The sequence below is a fragment of the Cervus elaphus genome, chromosome 8 (assembly GCF_910594005.1).
Source record: "Cervus elaphus chromosome 8, mCerEla1.1, whole genome shotgun sequence".
Lineage (NCBI taxonomy): Eukaryota > Metazoa > Chordata > Mammalia > Artiodactyla > Cervidae > Cervus > Cervus elaphus.
The window spans coordinates 16,297,480-16,315,512 of NC_057822.1; positions in this window are offsets into that span (position 1 = coordinate 16,297,480).

Here is an 18,033-nt window from a genome sequence, read left to right on the forward strand (position 1 = left end):
ATTAACCAAACGTAAAAACTAAAATGAACCCTTTGTGGCCTATATTTTCTAGATTTAGGAGGTCCAGTTAGTTGGAGCTGTTTATGCTAGTGTGTGCCAGCTAAGTCACTTCAGTTGTGTTGGACTCTGCGACCCCATGGACTGTAGCCCACCAGGCTCCACCAGGCTCCTCGGCCCATGGGATTATCCAGGCAAGAATGCTGGAGTGGGTTGCCATTTCCTACTCCATGGGAAATGCAGAGATCAAACCTCCATCTTCTGTGTCTCCAGCATTGGTAGGTGAATACCACTGAGCCACCTGGGAAGCGATGTTAAATCTGTTACCTCTTGAAGCAAACATGTAGAATTTTGACTGGAGGTGTGGAGATTTGCATCAATGGCAGCTCATCTGTCAAACTGGGCATTTAGGAAGGGCCTATATGATTGGTCTCTGGGTCTCCAGGGCCTTCTCCATTATCCAGCAGCTGTCTTGTGGGTACCACCTCTGACTGCTTAGCTCAACTTTAGACAAGTTTCTGGGTTTAAACCTGATGGTGTAATAAACAACTTGGCCATCTAGAAACATGAATCGGCATTTGCTGACTTGCTAATCCACTAGCAGCTAATGCTGCTTGTACTGTACCCATGGTGTGCCAGGCTTTGATCTCAGTGTCTGTATCCTGCTGTAGGGCAGGTTGAGCAGAAAAACGGTTCTTTAATCCTAACAGTTCTTCCTTAGCCCCAAGTGAAGGAGATTGTCAGCTCCTGTATACTGCTAGTTATTCCAGCCAGGGATATTATGGTGATTTCCATTGCAAGAAAGATGAAGATGAAGGGTGGTTACCCTGTAGCACTTGGATTTAGGGAGTCCAACAAACCTCTTAATCCTAGGCCTTCTCAGTGCCTACCTATCTGGTCTCTTGGTGAGGGTTTTGCAGCCATTTTAGAAAAGCTCTCTACAGCAAATGGTTGTCGCCACTTTCATCACTCTTCCAGCAGGTGGCAGCACATCCACAAAGATGTGGAGGGAGTCTGACAGGGAGGAGTCTGGAGGGAAGCATGAAGTTTAGTTTCAGGTCAATGCGTCTTCAACTCCAAACAGTTTAAGTAGTGATGTTGTTTAGTCACTCAGCCATGTCTGACTCTTTGTGACCCCATGGACTGTAGCCCTCCAGGCACCTCTAGCCATAGGATTTCCCAGGTAAGAGTACTGGAGTGGGTTGCTATTTCCTTCTCCAGGGGATCTTCCTGATCCAGGGACTGAACCTGCGTCTCCTGCATTGGTAGGTGGATTCTTTACCACTGAACCACTAGAGAAACCCCGGGCTTAGGAATCTGCAGAAAGTCCACTCAGAGCACAGAAGTGCTGTGAAATCCCCACCAAAAAAATGGATACTAATTGGGTCCAAGAACTAACTTTTGTTGAATGCTTGTCCTATGCTCTTTATCTTTCTGAGTTGTCACTTATCCATACTTGGCCCACTAATAACTTCATTGTAACTCAGTCTTGTCTCCCCTCAGCCTTAAAGAGTGCCAAAGCTTTTCTCATCCAAAAAGAGCTTGTCTCTTGACCCTACCTCCCTGCCTAGCTGTTCCCTCTAAACTTTATTGCCAAACTTCGAGAAGGGCCACACTGCTGCCTCCCACTTCTTTTCCTCCAGCAGGGTGGCTGCTGTCCCCACACCAGCATTGAGTTCATTAATGGGTTCTCCTGACCAAAGGCTGCAAATCCAGTTGTTGGCCTTTCCTTAGGTTATGGCTTCCCTGCAGCATCTGACAATTCCTTCTTCCTGCCTGAAACTTCCTTTTCTCCTACTTAGGAAAGGGGCGGTGGCTCTAACAGTAGACCAGGGTGAAGAGGGATGAGAACAAATACCCCGGGGAGTAGAGCCTCTCAGCAGAATTTTATCCAATTAATATGTGTGAGTCAGTGGCTGTTCCTCCACATCAGGTAACCCCGTAATTAGAGGAGAAAGACTTAGTGATCCTCATACTTGGAAATGTGAAAAGAACACTTATGTAACTGCCGACTCCTGAGTGGAGGGACTTGGTTTTATTTACTGTCCAGTCTCATGGGCCTAGGACAGTCCATGACAGATAGTAGGTACTCAGTAGATAATGAATGAAGGAATCCTGGAGAAACTCCTTCCCTCAACTGCAGGAAACCTAAGGCAGCAGCAAGAAGGAGACTCTTAAGGCCAGGAGTTCTTAACATATATTTTAAAGTTCTTAATCTTTTTGTGTTGGAAATTCTTAGGTAAAGCCTTTGAAAACTTTTCAGAATAATGTTTCCCATTTTTAAAAGAAGGATTATAAGGGAAATAAGTATATTGAAAAAAGTTTTCAAAATATTACTGTACATCATTTGTGATAGAATTACATGTTCACTAATGCATTAGGTAGGTGTGCGTGCATGCTAAGTTGCTTCAGTCGTGTCCAACTCTGTCACCCCATGGACTGTAGTCCACCAGGCTCCTCTGTCCATGGGATTCTCCAGGCAAGAATACTGGAGTGGGTTGCCTTTTTCTTTTCCAGGGGATTTTCCCAACCCAGGGTTGGGAACCTGGGTCTCCCACATTGCAGGCAGATTCTTTACCATCTGAGCCACCAGGAAAGCCCCAGGTAAGATGTATCTACATTGAAAATACAGTTCCTGCTGCATGCATGCTAAGTTGTGTTTGACTCTTTGTGACCCCCTGCCAGACTCCTCTGTCCATGGGATTTTCCAGGCAGGAATGCTGGAGTGGGTTGCCATTTCCTCCCCCAGGGGATCTTCCTGACCCAAGGAGTGAACCTGTGTCTCTTGCATCTCCTGCATTGGCAGGCAGATTCTTTACCATTGCACCACCTGAGAAGCCCAAAATATAGTTGGGGAGTTTGGTTCTGGTGATAATGGAGTGGCTTTTAACAGATTAACTCTCCTGTTTGTAATTATAAACTTGATAAAATGTAAAAGTCAACTTCTGAGGGGTTGAAGACCAAACAATAGAAGCCGAAAGAGATACCATCCTTGAAAGAAAGTAAAGACACTGGGGGAGATACATGTTTAATCAGCATTTCCCTTGAGGGTATGCCCCCAAGCCCCCACGAATTGGCATGAATCTTTGGACAGAGAGTTTAAGCAGAAGGGGAGTCTTACTAAACAGAAGTCAGGTTGGAGCAAACGTGAATCTGGCAACTTAAGAGAAACTAATTGCCTTCAAATTCTTGATTGAGTCCTATATTTATGAGCAGCACAAGACTCTCATGTTGTTGTTCAATTGCTCAGTTGTGTCCGACTCTTTGTGACCCCATGGACTGCAGCACACCAGGCTTCCCTGTCATTCACAGTCTCCTGGAGTTTGCTCAAACTCGTGTCCATTGAATCGGTGATGCCATCCAACCATATCATCCTCTGTCGTCCCTTTCCTCTCCTGCCTTCAATCTTTCCCAGCATCAGGGTCTTTTCCAGTGAGTCAGTTCTTCTCATTACTGGAACTTCAGCTTCAGCATCAGTCCTTCCAATTAAATTTCAGGGTTGATTTCCTTTAGGATTGACTGATTAGATCTCCTTGCAGTCCAAGGGACTCTCAAGAGTCTTCTCTAGCACCATAGTTCAAAAGCATCAGTTCTTCAGCGCTCAGTCTTCTTTATGGTCTAACTCTCATATCCATACACATCTACTGGAAAAACCATAGCTTTGACTAGATGGACATTTGTTGGCAAAGTGATGTCTCTGCTTTTTAATATACTGTCTAGGTTTGTCATAACTTTTCTTCCAAGAAGCAAGCATCTTTTAATTTCATGGCTGCAGTCACCATCCACAGTGATTTTAGAGCCCAAGAAAATAAAGTCTGTCACTGTTTTCATTTTTTCCCCATCTATTTGCCATGAAGTGATGGGACCGGACACCATGATCTTAGTTCTTTGAATGTGGAATTTTAAGTCAGCTTTTTCACTCTTCTCCCAGGGGAAAACAATGGAAAGGTGAGAAAGAGCTAGCTACCGATTCCAGCAGATACCTGGTGCTGGAGGGAAGTTTGGAATTCAAATTCTGCCCATTTAGAAGGGTTTGATAAACACTTCAAGTGTTTCTTCAAAACTCAGAAGGGTCATATGTATGACATATGTAGACATACAAAATAGCACATTCCCAGGCCTAAGGACTAAGCACTAGGACTAAGGGCAAAATACAAAACTACAGTAGACTCACCCGAACAAAGCCTAAAACCTAAAACTAAACCCCCGCATAATCAGTAGGGGGTCTGCTGGGAATTTAATTGCATACTAGAACAAAATCTAACAGTGTTCAGGGGAAGATAACAATCCAGACTCTGCAATATGTCATTCATATTGTCCAGTAAGCAAGATTAATAGATGTGCAACGAAGCATGACAGTGTTAACAATCAAGAGAAAAAGGCAAACAACTCATGTTGAAATCTGTAAGTAAGCACTTTAATCATTGTAAACATGTTAAAGAATCTACAGGACAAGATGAATATATTGAATGAAGAAATGAGGAATTTCTGGAGAGAATGGAAACTCTAAGAACCGAATGGAAATCCTAGAACTGAAAGTACTATGTTAAAAATTTTGCTAGAAAGGCTTAGTAGCAGGAGAAAGGATCCGTAAGGATCTGAAAGGATTGGTCTAGAAAACAGACCAATAGCAGTACAGAGTTCAAAACATGCTACTCCTAAATATGATATCAATAGATATTAAGTATTTCAAGCTGAAGGAACTTGAGAAACAGCAAGTGCATGAAGGATTTTTGGAGTGTCCCCTGAAGCAGCTCATAAAACCCTCATATGAATGTACCATCCTTATACCCAGAAGAAAGGATCACCCTTATCTTTGAAGACAGAGGGGACGCCAAGAGGGAATTTTAAGGAATAGGCCTTGCTGTTTTCCTCATGTACTACACTCAGTTTATATCCTTTTTTTTTTTGGTCCTTTCTTATTTTTTTACAACTCTCCATTATTCATCAAACCTAACATAAAAATACTAAGGTTAAACCACTTCTTCAAGTCTTCATTTCCTTATAAAGGCTTCCATGTCTCGTAAGACTTAAATAAATCTGTCTGCTTTTCTCTTTTTATTTATTTGGCTGCATCAGGTCTTTGGTGGTGGTGTACAAGTTTGCTATGTGTTATGTGGGATCTTAGTTCCCCCCATGAGGGATTGAACCCAGGGATTGAAGACCCCTGCATAAGAAGGCAGATTCTTAACCACTGGATCACCAGGGAAGTCCTGCTTTTCTCTCTCTCTCTCTCTTTTTTTTTAATTTAATTTTTTTTATTGCGGGATAATTGCTTTACAAATTTTGTTGTTTTCTGCCAAACCTTAACATGAGTCAGCCATAGGTATACATATATCCCCTCCCTTTTGAACCTCCCTCCCATCTCCCTCCCCATTCCACCCCTCTAGGTTGATACAGAGCTCCTGTTTGAGTTTCCTGAGCCTCACAGCAAATTCCCTGTTGGCTATATATTTTACATATGGTGATGTAAGTTTCCGTGTTACTCTTTCCATACATCTCACCCTCTCTTCCCCTCTCCCCATGTCCACAAGTCTATTTTCCATGTCTGTTTCTCCACTGCTGCCCTGTAAATAAGTTCTTCAGTACCATTCTCCTAGATTCTGTATATATATGTTAGAATACAGTATTTGTCTTTCTCTTTCTGGCTTCCCTTGTGCTTCAGCTGGTAAAGAATCTGCCTGCTTTTCTCTTTTTAATCTTTTTTTTTTTAAATCTGTTGTAACAGGGCTCCAGCCAAGAACTTAGACATGTAAAGGAAAAAGATACTTTTCCTCACCAACATGATCCAAACTAAAGCTCAAAGAGAAAAAGTTGGGAGAAAAAGAAACAGAGCCTCAATGGCAATATCAAATTGTCCATCATATGTGGAATTGAGTCCAAGAAGGAGAGGAAAGAATGAATGGGCACAAATAAATCTCTTAGAAAAATAATGGCAGAAAAATATCTAAATTGATGAAAAACAACCTACAGAGCCAAGAAGAAAGTCACACACACCTCAGCATATCATAACTGAGTTGTTGAAAAACAAAACAAACTTTTAAACAAAGCCAGCCAAAAGAATGAAGGCTAAGCCTCACAGGAAAATGACAAGATAATGGATGATATTGTTAAAGTGTTAAAGGAAAAATATCAATTTAGAATTCTGTCTCTGCAAAGTGTTTTTCAAAAATAAAGGGAAATAAGTCATTTTCAAACAATTGAAGCTTAGTGAGCTCATCTGTAAGTATACTTGAGTTTCGAGAAATGCTGAAGAAAGTTTTTCATGGTGAAGGAAAATGATATCAAATGGAAAGCTGGGTCTTCCAGAAGAAATAAAGAGCACCAGAAATGCTGAATAATACCCTTTGAAAGACTACTGTCTGAAGCAAAAACCTAACACGTATATGCTGGGGTTTATAATATATGTAAGAGTAAAATACATGACAAAAATAGCACAAACTAAGGAAGTGGGTCAATGAAGTTATATGATTTTGAGATCCTTGTATTAGACTTAAGCAGTATAAAGTTAATTCAGGGTAAACAGTGGTAAATTAAAAATACATGTTGTATGTTTAACCCTGGTTGTTCAGTCGCTCAGTCATGTCCAACTCTTTGCGACCCCCTGAACTGCAGGATGCCAGGCTTCCGTGTCCTTCACCATCTCCTGGAGCTTGCTCAAACTCATGTCCATTGAGTCAGTGATGCCATCCAGCCATCTCATCCTCTGTCACTCCCCCTGCTCCTACCCAGTCCTGGGTAGGAATCTTTCCCAGTCCTGGGGTCTTTTCCAATGAGTCAGCTCTTTACATCAGGTGGCCAAAGTATTGGAGCTTCAGCATCAGTCCTTCCAGTGAATATTCAGGGTTGATTTCCTTTAGGATCGACTGGCTTGATCTCCTTGCTGTTCAAGGGACTCTCAAAAGTCTTCGCCAGAACCACAATTTGAATGCATCAATTCTTTGGCGCTGGGTCGTCTTTATGGCTTTATAGTCCAACTCTCACATCCATACATGACTACTAGAAAAACCATAGCTTTAACTATACAGACCTTTGTCGGGCAAGTGATGTCTCTGCTTTTTAATATGCCATTTAGGTTTTTCATAGCTTTCCTTCCAAGGAGCAAGTGTATTTTAATTTTGTGGCTGCAGTCATCATCCTCAGTGATTTTGGAGCCCAGGAAAATAAAATCCGTCACTATTTCCACATATCCCTCATCTATTTGCATGAAGTGTTGGGACTGGATGCCATGACCTTAGTTTTTTGAATGTTGAGTTTTAAGTTAGTTTTTCACTCTCCTTTTTCACCCTCAAGAGGTTCTTTAGTTCCTCTTCACTTTCAGGCATTAGAATGGTATCATCTGCATATCTGAGGTTATTGATATTTCTCCCAGAAATCTTGATACCAGCTTGTGATTCATCCAACCAGGCATTTTACATGAGGTACTCTGCATATAAGTTAAACAAGCAGGGTTACAATATACAGCCCTGTCATACTCCTTTCCCAATCTTGAACTAGGCCATTGTTACATATCCGGTTCTAACTGTTGCTTCTTGGTCTATGTACAGATTTCTCAGGAGATAGGTAAGGTGGTCTGGTATTCCCACCTCTTAAAGAATTTTCCACAGTTTGTTGTGATCTGCACAGTCAAAGGCTTTGGCATAGTTTATAAAGCAGAAATAGATGTTTTTTGGAACTCTCTTGCTTTTTCTATGATCCAACAGATGTTGGCAATTTGATCTCTGGTTCCTCTGCCTTTTCTAAATCAGCTTGAACATCTGGAAGTTCTCGGTTCGCATATTGTTGAAGCCTGGCTTGGAGAATTTTGAGCATTACTTTGCTAGTGTGTGAGATGAGTGCAATTGTGTGATAGTTTGAACATTGTTTGGCATTGCCTTTCTTTGGGATTGGAATGAAAACCTTTTCCAGTCCTGTGGCCATTGCTGAGTTTTCCCCAAATTTGCTGGCATACTGAGTGCAGCACTTTCACAGCATCATCTTTTAGGATTTGAAATAGCTTAGCTGGACTTCCATCATCCTCTACTAGCTTTGTTCGTAGTGATGCTTCCTCAGGCCCACTTGACTTCACACTCCAGGATGTCTGACTCTAGGTGAGTGATCACACCATCATGATTATCCGGGTCATTAAGATCTTTTTTGTATAGTTCTGTGTGTTCTTGCCACCTCTTCTTGATCTCTTCTGCTTCTGTTAGATACTTACTGTTTCTGCCCTTTACTGTGCCCATCTTTGCTTGAAATGTTCCCTTGGTACTCTAATGTTCTTGAAAAGATCTCTAGTCTTTCCCATTCTATTGTTATCCTCTATTTCTTTGCACTGTTCACTTAAGAAGGTTTTCTTATTTCTCCTTGCTGTTCTCTGGAACTCTGCACTCAGTTGGGTATATTTTCCCTTTCTCCTTTGCCTGTCACTTCTCTTCTTTTCTCAGCTATTTGTAAAGCCTCCTCAGACAACCACTTTGTCTTCTTGCATTTCTTTTTCTTGGACCTCCTGGTGGTTCAGATGGCAATTCCCAGAGCAACCATTAAATAAAATAACATGAAGAGGGATAGCTGAAGAGTCAATAGAGAATATAGAATACTAATTCCAAGTGGCGAAATGTGAAAAAATAACCTAAAATAAGGTAGAAGAACAAGGGTTAGATGGGACAGTAAGAAAGCAAGTGTCTTGAACAGGCACTTTAAGAAAGAAGCTATCTGGTTAGAAAAAAAACACATGAAAAAACACATTAGTCTTCATCAGAGAAATACAAAACTGCAACAAGATACCAGTACAGACCCAGCAGCGGGGCTATAGTTAAAACTACTGACAATGCCAAATGTGGTCAAGAATATAGAGCTAAAGAGCTCAAATATTACTGGCAGAATGTAAATGTATAGGCACCCATGTTATTTATTTATTTACTTTTTTTTTTTGGCCATGCCACCTGGTTTGTGGGATCTCAGTTCCCCAACCAGAGGTTGAACCCAGGCCTCAGCAGTGAAAATCTGGAATCTTTAACCACTGGGTGACCAGGGAACTCCCGAGGTACACCTTGTTTTATTGTGCTTTAATTTTTTTTTTTCTTTTCACTTTTTGGCTGCATCTCATGGTATGGTGTGTGGGATCCCAGCTCCCCAACTGAGTCCCCTGCAGTGGAAGCCAGAGTCTTAACCTCTGGACTTCCAGGGAAGTCCCTATGATCAGTGACCTTTGATGTTACTATTGTAATTGTTTTGAGGCATAGTGAACCAGATTCACATAGGACTGCAAATTTAATGTGTGTGTATTCTGGCTGCTTCCCCTATGGACTGTCCTTCCATCTCTCTCCCTCTCCTCAGGCCTCCCTGTTCCCTGAGTTGCAATATTGAAATGAAGCCAATTATTAATGATAACCCTACAATGACCTCTAAGTGCTCAAGCAAAAGGAAGAGTCACATGTCCATCAATTTAAATACAAGACTAGGAATGATTAAGCTTAGTGAGAAAGGCATGTGGAGAGCTGAGACAGGCTGAAAAGTAGGCCTCTGGCACCGAACAGTTAACCAAGTTGTGAATGCAGAAGAGTTTCTGAAGGAAATTAAAAGTGCGACTCATGGACACATGAGTAAAGAGAAAGTGAAGCAGCCTTGCTGCTGACATGGAGAATGTCTCAGTGGTCTGGAGAGAAGACCAAATGAGCCACAGCATTCCTTTAAGCCCAAAAGTGAAATTTCTCAGTTGTAAACTTTGCGACCCCATGGACTGTGGCCTGCCAGGCCCCTCTGTCGCATGGAAATCTCCAGGCAAGAGTACTGGAGTGGGTCTTTCCAACCCAGGATTGACCCTGAGTCTCTTGCATTGCAGGCAGGTTCTTTACCATCTGAGCCACCAGGGAAGCCCTCCCTTAAGCCAAAGCCCAATCCTAATCAAAGCCCCAGCTCTCTTTACTTCTGTGAAGGCTGAGGGAGGTGAGGAAGCTGCAGAAGAACAGTGTGAAGCCGGCAGAGGTTGGTTCATGAGGTTTTAAGGAGTGACGGTCGGTCTCCCCACAACATAGAACTGCAAGGTGAAGCAGCAAGTGCTGACGTAAAAGCTGTAGCCAGTGAACCAGGAGATCCAGCAAGGATGCTGAATGAAGGCGGCTACACAAAACAAAGTCCCTGGTGGGACTTCCCAGGTGGCGCTAGAGGTAAAGTCTGTCTGCCAATGCAGGTGACCTGACTTGGTTCCTGGGTCAGGAAGATCCCCTGGAGAAGGAAATGAAGCGATGTAGCGCAGCACACTAAACAATGGATTTTCAATGTAGACAAAACCAGTTTTTTTAAAAATATATTTTTCTTTTTTATTGCTTGCAGGGTCTTAGCTCCCCATTGAGGGATTGAACCCACACCCTTGGCAGTGAAAACCCCCAGTCCTAACCACTGGACGTCAGGGAACACCCTTATAATGGAAGAAGATGCCATCTACGACTTTCAAAGCTGGAGATGAGAAGTCAATGCCTCAGAGGACAGGCAGACTTTCTTGTTAGGGGCTAAAGCAACTGGTGACTTCAAGTTGAAACCGAAGTTCGTTTACCGTTTCTAAAACCCTGAGGCCCTTAAGGATTATGCTAAATCTACTCTGTCCATGCTTTATAAATGGAATGACAAAGTCTGGATGATAGTACAGTACCTTACAACATGGTTTGCTGAGTATTTTAAACCCACTGCTAAAAACTACTGCCCAGAAAAAAAAATTCCTTTCAAAATATTACTGCTCACTGATGATACACATGGTCACCCAAGAGTGCTGATGAAGATGTACGATGAAATTTGTGTTGTTTTCATGTCTGCTAATGCAGCAGCCATTTTTTTTTTGGAAAAAATTATTTACTTATTTTTGATTGCACTGGGTTTTCATTGCCATGAGTGGGCTTTCTCTAGTTGTGCACGGGCTCATTGCAATGGCTTCTCTTCTTGTGGAGCACAGGCTCTATGTGTGCACAGGCTTCATCAGTTAAGATGCACGAGTTTAGTTGCTCTGAAGCATGTGGGATCTTCCCAGACCAGGGATCAAACCTGTGTCCCCTGCATTGGCAGTCAGATTCTCATCCATTGTACCACCAGGGAAGTCCGCCAGCATCCATTCTGCAACACATGGATTAAGGAGTAATTTCGATTTTCGAGTTTTATTGTTTAAGAAACATATTTCATATGCTATAGCTGCCATAGATTGTGATTCCTCTGATGGATCTGGGTAACATACAGTTGACTCTTGAACAATGCATGGACTGGGGGTTCCAACCCTCCTCACAGTTGAAAATCTGTGTAGTGCTATCTCAGTACTTCAGTGGAGGAAGTAACTGCAGATGTGGCAGAAATAGCAAGAGAACTAGAATTAGAAGTGGAACCTCAGACTTGCCTGGTGGTCCAGTGGTTAAGAATCCACCTGTCAATGTAGGGACACAGGTTCAATACCTGGTCTGGGAAGATCCCACATGTCATGGAGCAACTAAGCCCTTGTGCCACAGCTACTGAAACCCATGTTCTAGAGCCCATGTTCTGCAATGAGAAGCCACCATAATGAGAAGCCCTCACACTGCAATTAGAGAGGAGCTTCTGCTTGTCACAGCTGGAGAAAAGCCCATGTGTGCATGCTAAGTCGCTTCAGTTGTGTCTGACTCTTTTAGACCCCATGGACTGTAGCCCTCCAAGCTCCTCTGTCCATGGGATTCTCCAGGCAAGAATACTGGAGTGGGTTGCCCTGTCCTCCTCCAGGGGAGTCTTCATGACCCAAGGATCGAACCTGCATTTCCTGCAACTCCTGCATTGCAGGTGGATTTTTTACTGCTGAGCCACTGGGGAAGTCTAGAGGAAAGCCCACGCAGCAATAAAGACCCGGCACAGCCAAAAATAAAAATAAATAAATAAAATTATTTTAAAAAAAGTGGAGCCTGAAGATGTGACTGAGTTGCTGCAGTCTCATGATAACACTTTAACAGGTGAGGAGTTGCTTCTTATGGATGAGCAAAGAAAGTGGTTTCTTGAGATGGAAACTACTCCTGGTGAAGATGCTGTGGAGATTGTTGAAATTACAACAAAGGATTTAGAATATGACAGAAACTTAGTTGATAAAGCAGTAGCATGGTCTGGGAGGACCGACTCCAATGTTGAAAGTTCTACTGTTGATAAAATGTTATCAAACAGCATCACATGCTACGAGAAATCACTCGTGAAAGGAAGAGTCAATTGATGTGGCAAACTTCATTGTTGTCTTATTTTAAGAAATTGCACAGCCACCCCAATCTTCAGCAACAACCACCAGCTATCAACACAGAGGCAAGACCCTCCACCAGGATAAAGATTACAACTCACTGATGATGGTTATCATAACTTCTATATGCATTGGGAAACCAAAAAAATTCACATGACTTACTTTATTGCGATATCTGCTTTATCACAGCGATCTGGAACCGAACCTGCAATATCTCCAAGGTGTGCCTATATAGCCATTTTGGAAAGCACTTGACTGTTTGTTATAAAGTTAAATGTACACCTACACTGAAAGTTTATAATAAGGTGACGTTAAAGATATACCTACCTGGTGCCTCATCAATTCCACTCCTAAATATGTACTCAGGAGGAAACATTATATAATATGTCCACGAAAAAAGTCTTGTACAAAAATGCTTGCAGCAGCTTTGTTCATAATAGCCCCAAACTGGAAACCACTCAAATGTCCATCAAAAGGAGAATGGATGAATCAACTGTGGTATAATGCAATGGAATGCTCCTCAGCAATAGAAGGGAACAAACGCCTTAAATACTCAAAACATGGATGACTTAAAAATAGTATATCCAGTGATAGAAGGCAGAATGAACAAGCAAAACCAATCACTTTTAAATACAAATTGGAACAGTGGTTGCCTCTGGGGTTGGGAGGGGATTGAGTGGAAAGAACCTCAAGGGAATTTCTGAGGTGATGGAAATAGTCTAAATCTTGATTGTGGTGGTGGTTACAGATTGAGCAATTGTCAAAACTCATAAAACTGAACATTATGATTTGTGCATTTTATTGAATGCAAATTATACATTGACTTTTAAAATGGACAAGCAAATTAAAGTTAAATTTTAGTTTTTAAAGACATATTGGTGTTAAAGTTGTTATTTAGTTTGAAATAAAGCACTATACTATATAACTACAAGGATATATTGTACAACACAGGAAATATAGCCAGTGTTTAATCTTACCTATAAATGGAGTATAACCTTTAAAAATTGTGAATCACTATATTATATACCTGTAACTTATGTAATATTGTACATTAGTTATATTTCAATTAGAAAAGTAAATACATGAACTTAAAAAAATTATAGGGTGGTCTTTGACAAGACAATACACACACAATTTTTTACATCCAATTGATTTCAATTTTCTGTTTCAATGGTATGGTGGTGGGTTAGTTGCTCAATTGTGTCTGACTCTTGCAACACCATGGACTGTAGCCTGCCAGGCTCCTCTGTCCATGGGATTCTTTAGGCAAGAATACTGGAGTGGGTTGCCATTTCCTTCTCCAGTTCAGTGGTATAAGTCTTGAAAATCTTCACTTTCATAGATAAATATCTAAGCTTCCAGGGCTTTCTTTACTAGAAGAAGACAGGCTTTTCTCAAAGAATACCAGCATTCTTCAAGGCTCTTTTAGTTAAACTCTACTTGTTATAAGTACTTTTGTTCTAAGAAAAATGAGTTCTTTAGCTAGATCACAATTCAGAAATACACTGTCTCAGAAAGAAAAGATTGTGGATTCATGGTTCAATTTTGATGATGCCCTAAAGATTGAAATCTTCCCTGGTTGCTCAGCACCAGGATCAGTGCTGAGAATCAGCACTGCAATACATGAGACACAGGTTCGATCCCTGGGTCAGGAAGATACTCCGGAGAAGGAATGGCAACCCATTCCAGTATTCTTGCCTGGCAAATCTCCTCTGGACAGAGGAGACTGGCAGGCTATAGTCCATGGAGTAGCAAGAATTAGACAAGACTTAGTGACTAAACAACAACAAACAACGATTGAAATAACTTTTGAAAGAGTTATGAACTGTTGCTAGGTGTTGGCAAATTTTTCTTTGCAAAGAAATTGATATTTTGTGTCTGGTCTCTATCCTAAGAGAGCACTTTCCCAGCCCAGATCATTTGCAAAGGTGTTGTTGGCACTATATTCTCCTTCCATATTGTCAGTTTGTGGATTTTTAGGAGCATCATAAATGATGACTTTGGGACCTCAGAGAAGTCTCATTCATATGGTTAAATATATCTAAGTAATCCAACTCAAGGATAAAATTTTTTTGTTCAAAGCGTTGCCAGAAGTGCCTTTGTTTTTCTTTGAGAAGACAGTAAGACTTCTGCTGTTTGTTTGAATAAAGCACTTGTCCTTTGAAAGCCAGTGAGGAGCACTTTCTGGACTCTGTTCCCATTTCCTGACAAGCTTTTTGCAAATGCAGTGATTGAGGGACCTGTTTCTTCAGAAGTTGCTGACTTTATGAATGTTGACAAAACATCTTTCAGAGACGTCGGAGAAGTCTTTACTGCCTGTGCACTGAGAGATGGTGACATGGAGAGTTTCATCACCAAGTCCAGATGAAATCAGCTTTGCAGGAGGTCTATCTGGGCAAAGAATGAAGCTTTTCTTCCCAGGCAAAGTTCTATTTGGCAAAGACCCTTTTTACTGCTTCCAAAATGTCCACAGTCTTTATAGTTTGCAAAAGCCACTCAGAAAGTAAGGATTCTTTGGTACTGCCAGCACACCAACAGTGAGGCAAACAAGAAAATCCCTCATTTGGGACTGATGAGGCAGCTCTGTCCTCAAAGACCTGCTTCAAAATGTTGAAAGACATGTCATCTATTCTAGAATGTATCACACCACATGACAGGGTAACTGCTTCCAGCGTTTCCTTCTGATCCAATCCCTGATAATTTCTGTGCACGTGCCATTGGAGTCTAATATGTCCCTCCGATGGCATGGGAGATGTTCCTCTGGGCCCCTGGTGAGCAATTTGGAGGATGCTCCAATAAAAGCTTACTGTGACATAGCAACTCCAAGTGTTGGAAGTGATCCAGCTTTTTTGAATTTAGTTTTCCTTACATAACCACCACCCCCACCCCAACATCTTTTAATGCATTTTCAGGACGGATAGATGTGTCGTGCCCTTTCCATTTTGCTGATTCCATTATTCCACTCACAAGAATTTTTCAGTACAGGAAACACTGTGGCTTTTGTATCCTGTCACGCTCCTTACTAAAAGCGAAACCGTTATGACTGATTCATGTTGGTGTATGGAAAAAGCAATGCAATAGTGTAAAGCAATTATCCTTCAGTTAAAAATAAATAAATAAATAAATAAAAAGTGAAACCAGATAATGCATCCTCTGTATCGTACTTCAGTATTACTCCTGTATGTGACTTCTTACAGAGACCTTGCTGGTCTTCTGATGTGTCAGCCTGGCCAAGCGAGAGACCCCAGTTCTTTAGTCAAGCACTAAACTGGGTGTTGCAGAGAAGAAATTTGTTAGATGGGCTGAGAGTCCATAGACAGTTGATTTTAAGTCAAGGAGATTATCCTAGATCCTCTGGGTGGGACTAATTTCAAACAGTTGAAAGGCTTTAAGAGCAGAGTGTTAGATTCCCCAAAGAAATTCTGTCCATGTACTTCCAGCCCTGTCCCTTCCCAACAGCCTGCCCTATGGATTTGGGACATGCTGCTGCTGCTGCTAAGTTGCTTCAGTCGTGTCCGACTCTGTGTGACCCCATAGACGGCGGCCCACCAGGCTCCCCCGTCCCTGGGATTCTCCAGGCAAGAACACTGGAGTGGGTTGCCATTTCCTTCTCCAATGCATGAAAGTGAAAAATGAAAGTGAAGTCGCTTAGTCGTGTCCAACTCGTAGCGACCCCATGGACTGCAACCCACCAGGCTCCTCCATCCATGGGATTTTCCAGGCAAGAGTACTGGAGTGGGGTGCCATTGCCTTCTCCGGGATTGGGACATGCCCACCCCCATAAGCCTGGAAGCCATTTCCTTACACTTATAATGCAATAAATCTCTTGATATATACAGCTGATTCTCATTATTATTTTTTGATTTTGTATTTGCAAATTCAACCACTTGCTAAAATCTACTTGTAGCCCGCAAATCCATGCACATGGTATTTTCAAGATCATACAAGATCATTCACATGGTCCTCCAGGACATGTGCAGAGAGGCAGAACTTGTGAGACATCCAATGTGCAGCTAGTGAAGTCGAATAAGGTGACCCTGCTTTGTGGTTTTTTTTTTTTGGACCCTGCCTTTTTTTCTTTTTTGCCATGTCGCGTGGCATATGGGCTCTTAGTTCCCTGACCAGGGATCGAACCTGAGCCCTCACAGTGGAAGTGCAACATTTTAACCACTGGACCTCGAGGGAAGTCCCGACTCTGCCTTTTCGGTTCAGCTCTCAAACTGAGGCAAGTGTCCTTTTGACAATCCATTTAGTGCCATGGTTTTGCATTTTTGTCCTTCGTGTTGGTGATTTTGCCGTTTGAGGTGGTCCCACACACAGTGCTGAAGTGGTGTATACAGTTCTAAGCTGTGTGCCGTGTGCCTTAAGGGGAAAATGTGTCAGATGAGCTTCGCTCAGGCCTGAGTTATGGCACTGTTGGCTCTCAGTTCAATGTTAATGAATCAACATATATGTGAAATTAGACATATGTACGTGTGTCTTTAAACAGAAACACATGTAAGCAAGGTTATGTATTGATTGGTTGATGACATTTTCCCCAGGAGCAATGCTTTTGTGTTCACTAATCCAGTGTGTGCAGCGATTTTATAGAACATAACTACTGCAAAGATGAAGCATTAACTGTATCTTCTGCTGACAGCTTCTCTGCTTAAAACCCTGATTGATAGTGACAGTCACAGAACTGCTAAGATTACTGTGGTTTGTTGCCTGTGTTTGCAATCAAAGGAAGCTTAAAAGTCAGTGAAGGTGAAGTTGCAAGTTTTATTCCCCCTACCCCCACCTCGAGTCTTTCAGTCTCATCTCCTGTTTCAGGCATCACTCAGTCAGGCAAAGTGAAGACAAAAATAAAAGGTTCTAGTCCGACTATTGCAATTGCTCTAAGACATCAGGGACTGTGAATCTAGGCCAGGGTCCTGGCCATGGAGAAGGTCAGATAGCATGCTGCCCACTTGCAGTGGTCCCATCGGGATAAGGTAGGAATGGAACTGCCCTGCCTGGGAGTTAACCAAGGTCCAAGGTTAAAGGCAGAGCCCTCCAGACCATCACATGTGCCTGAGACTTCTCACACCAGCTGCATCAAGTTCAGCCAACTGTACTATTCGAGGGAAACCCCCCCCCCCCCCCTCCACCACCAAGACTGCCCCTACTGCAGGCACCAGCTGCGTGTTCAGGGGCCCCGGGACCACCTTTACTTTAGATCAGCTGGCTACAAATTTCAGGGTCCTCAAGGCTACAAATTTCATGGTACTCACCACCACTCTCAGGTCTGATAATTTGCTAGAATGACTCACAGAACTCACTGAAAACTACTATGCCAACAGCCACATTTATTACATGGAAGGATACAAATTAGAACCAGAAGTAGAACGGTGGCATCCAGGGATGTCCGAGTGTAGAGCTTTGCCCATCATTTCCCTGTGGAGACATAAGTGGCATTGCCCCTCCCAGCCATGACGTGTGACAAAACGCACAGAGAATTGCCAACCTGGAAAGCTCACTAAGCCTCCGTGTCCAGCATTCAGACGGGAGTTTCACCACGGAGGCATGAATCAGGGGCACCTTGATTGGACGCTATCACCAGCCCAACCTCCTTCCCTGGAGGATGAGCTGACATCACGTGATAAGTCACTTTGTTAGAATAAAGTATATGCTGTGGTCCAGAGTCCCACCATGAATAACAGATAATCTCATGTTACTTAGGAGATTCCAAGAGCTTGGAGTTTCCCTCCCAGGATCCAGGACAAAGAGACCCAGGCCAGATCTTTCTTACAGGGGAGGCCAAATTTCTTAATACACAGCTCCTGACCTCAGTCTTCTGTACCTCA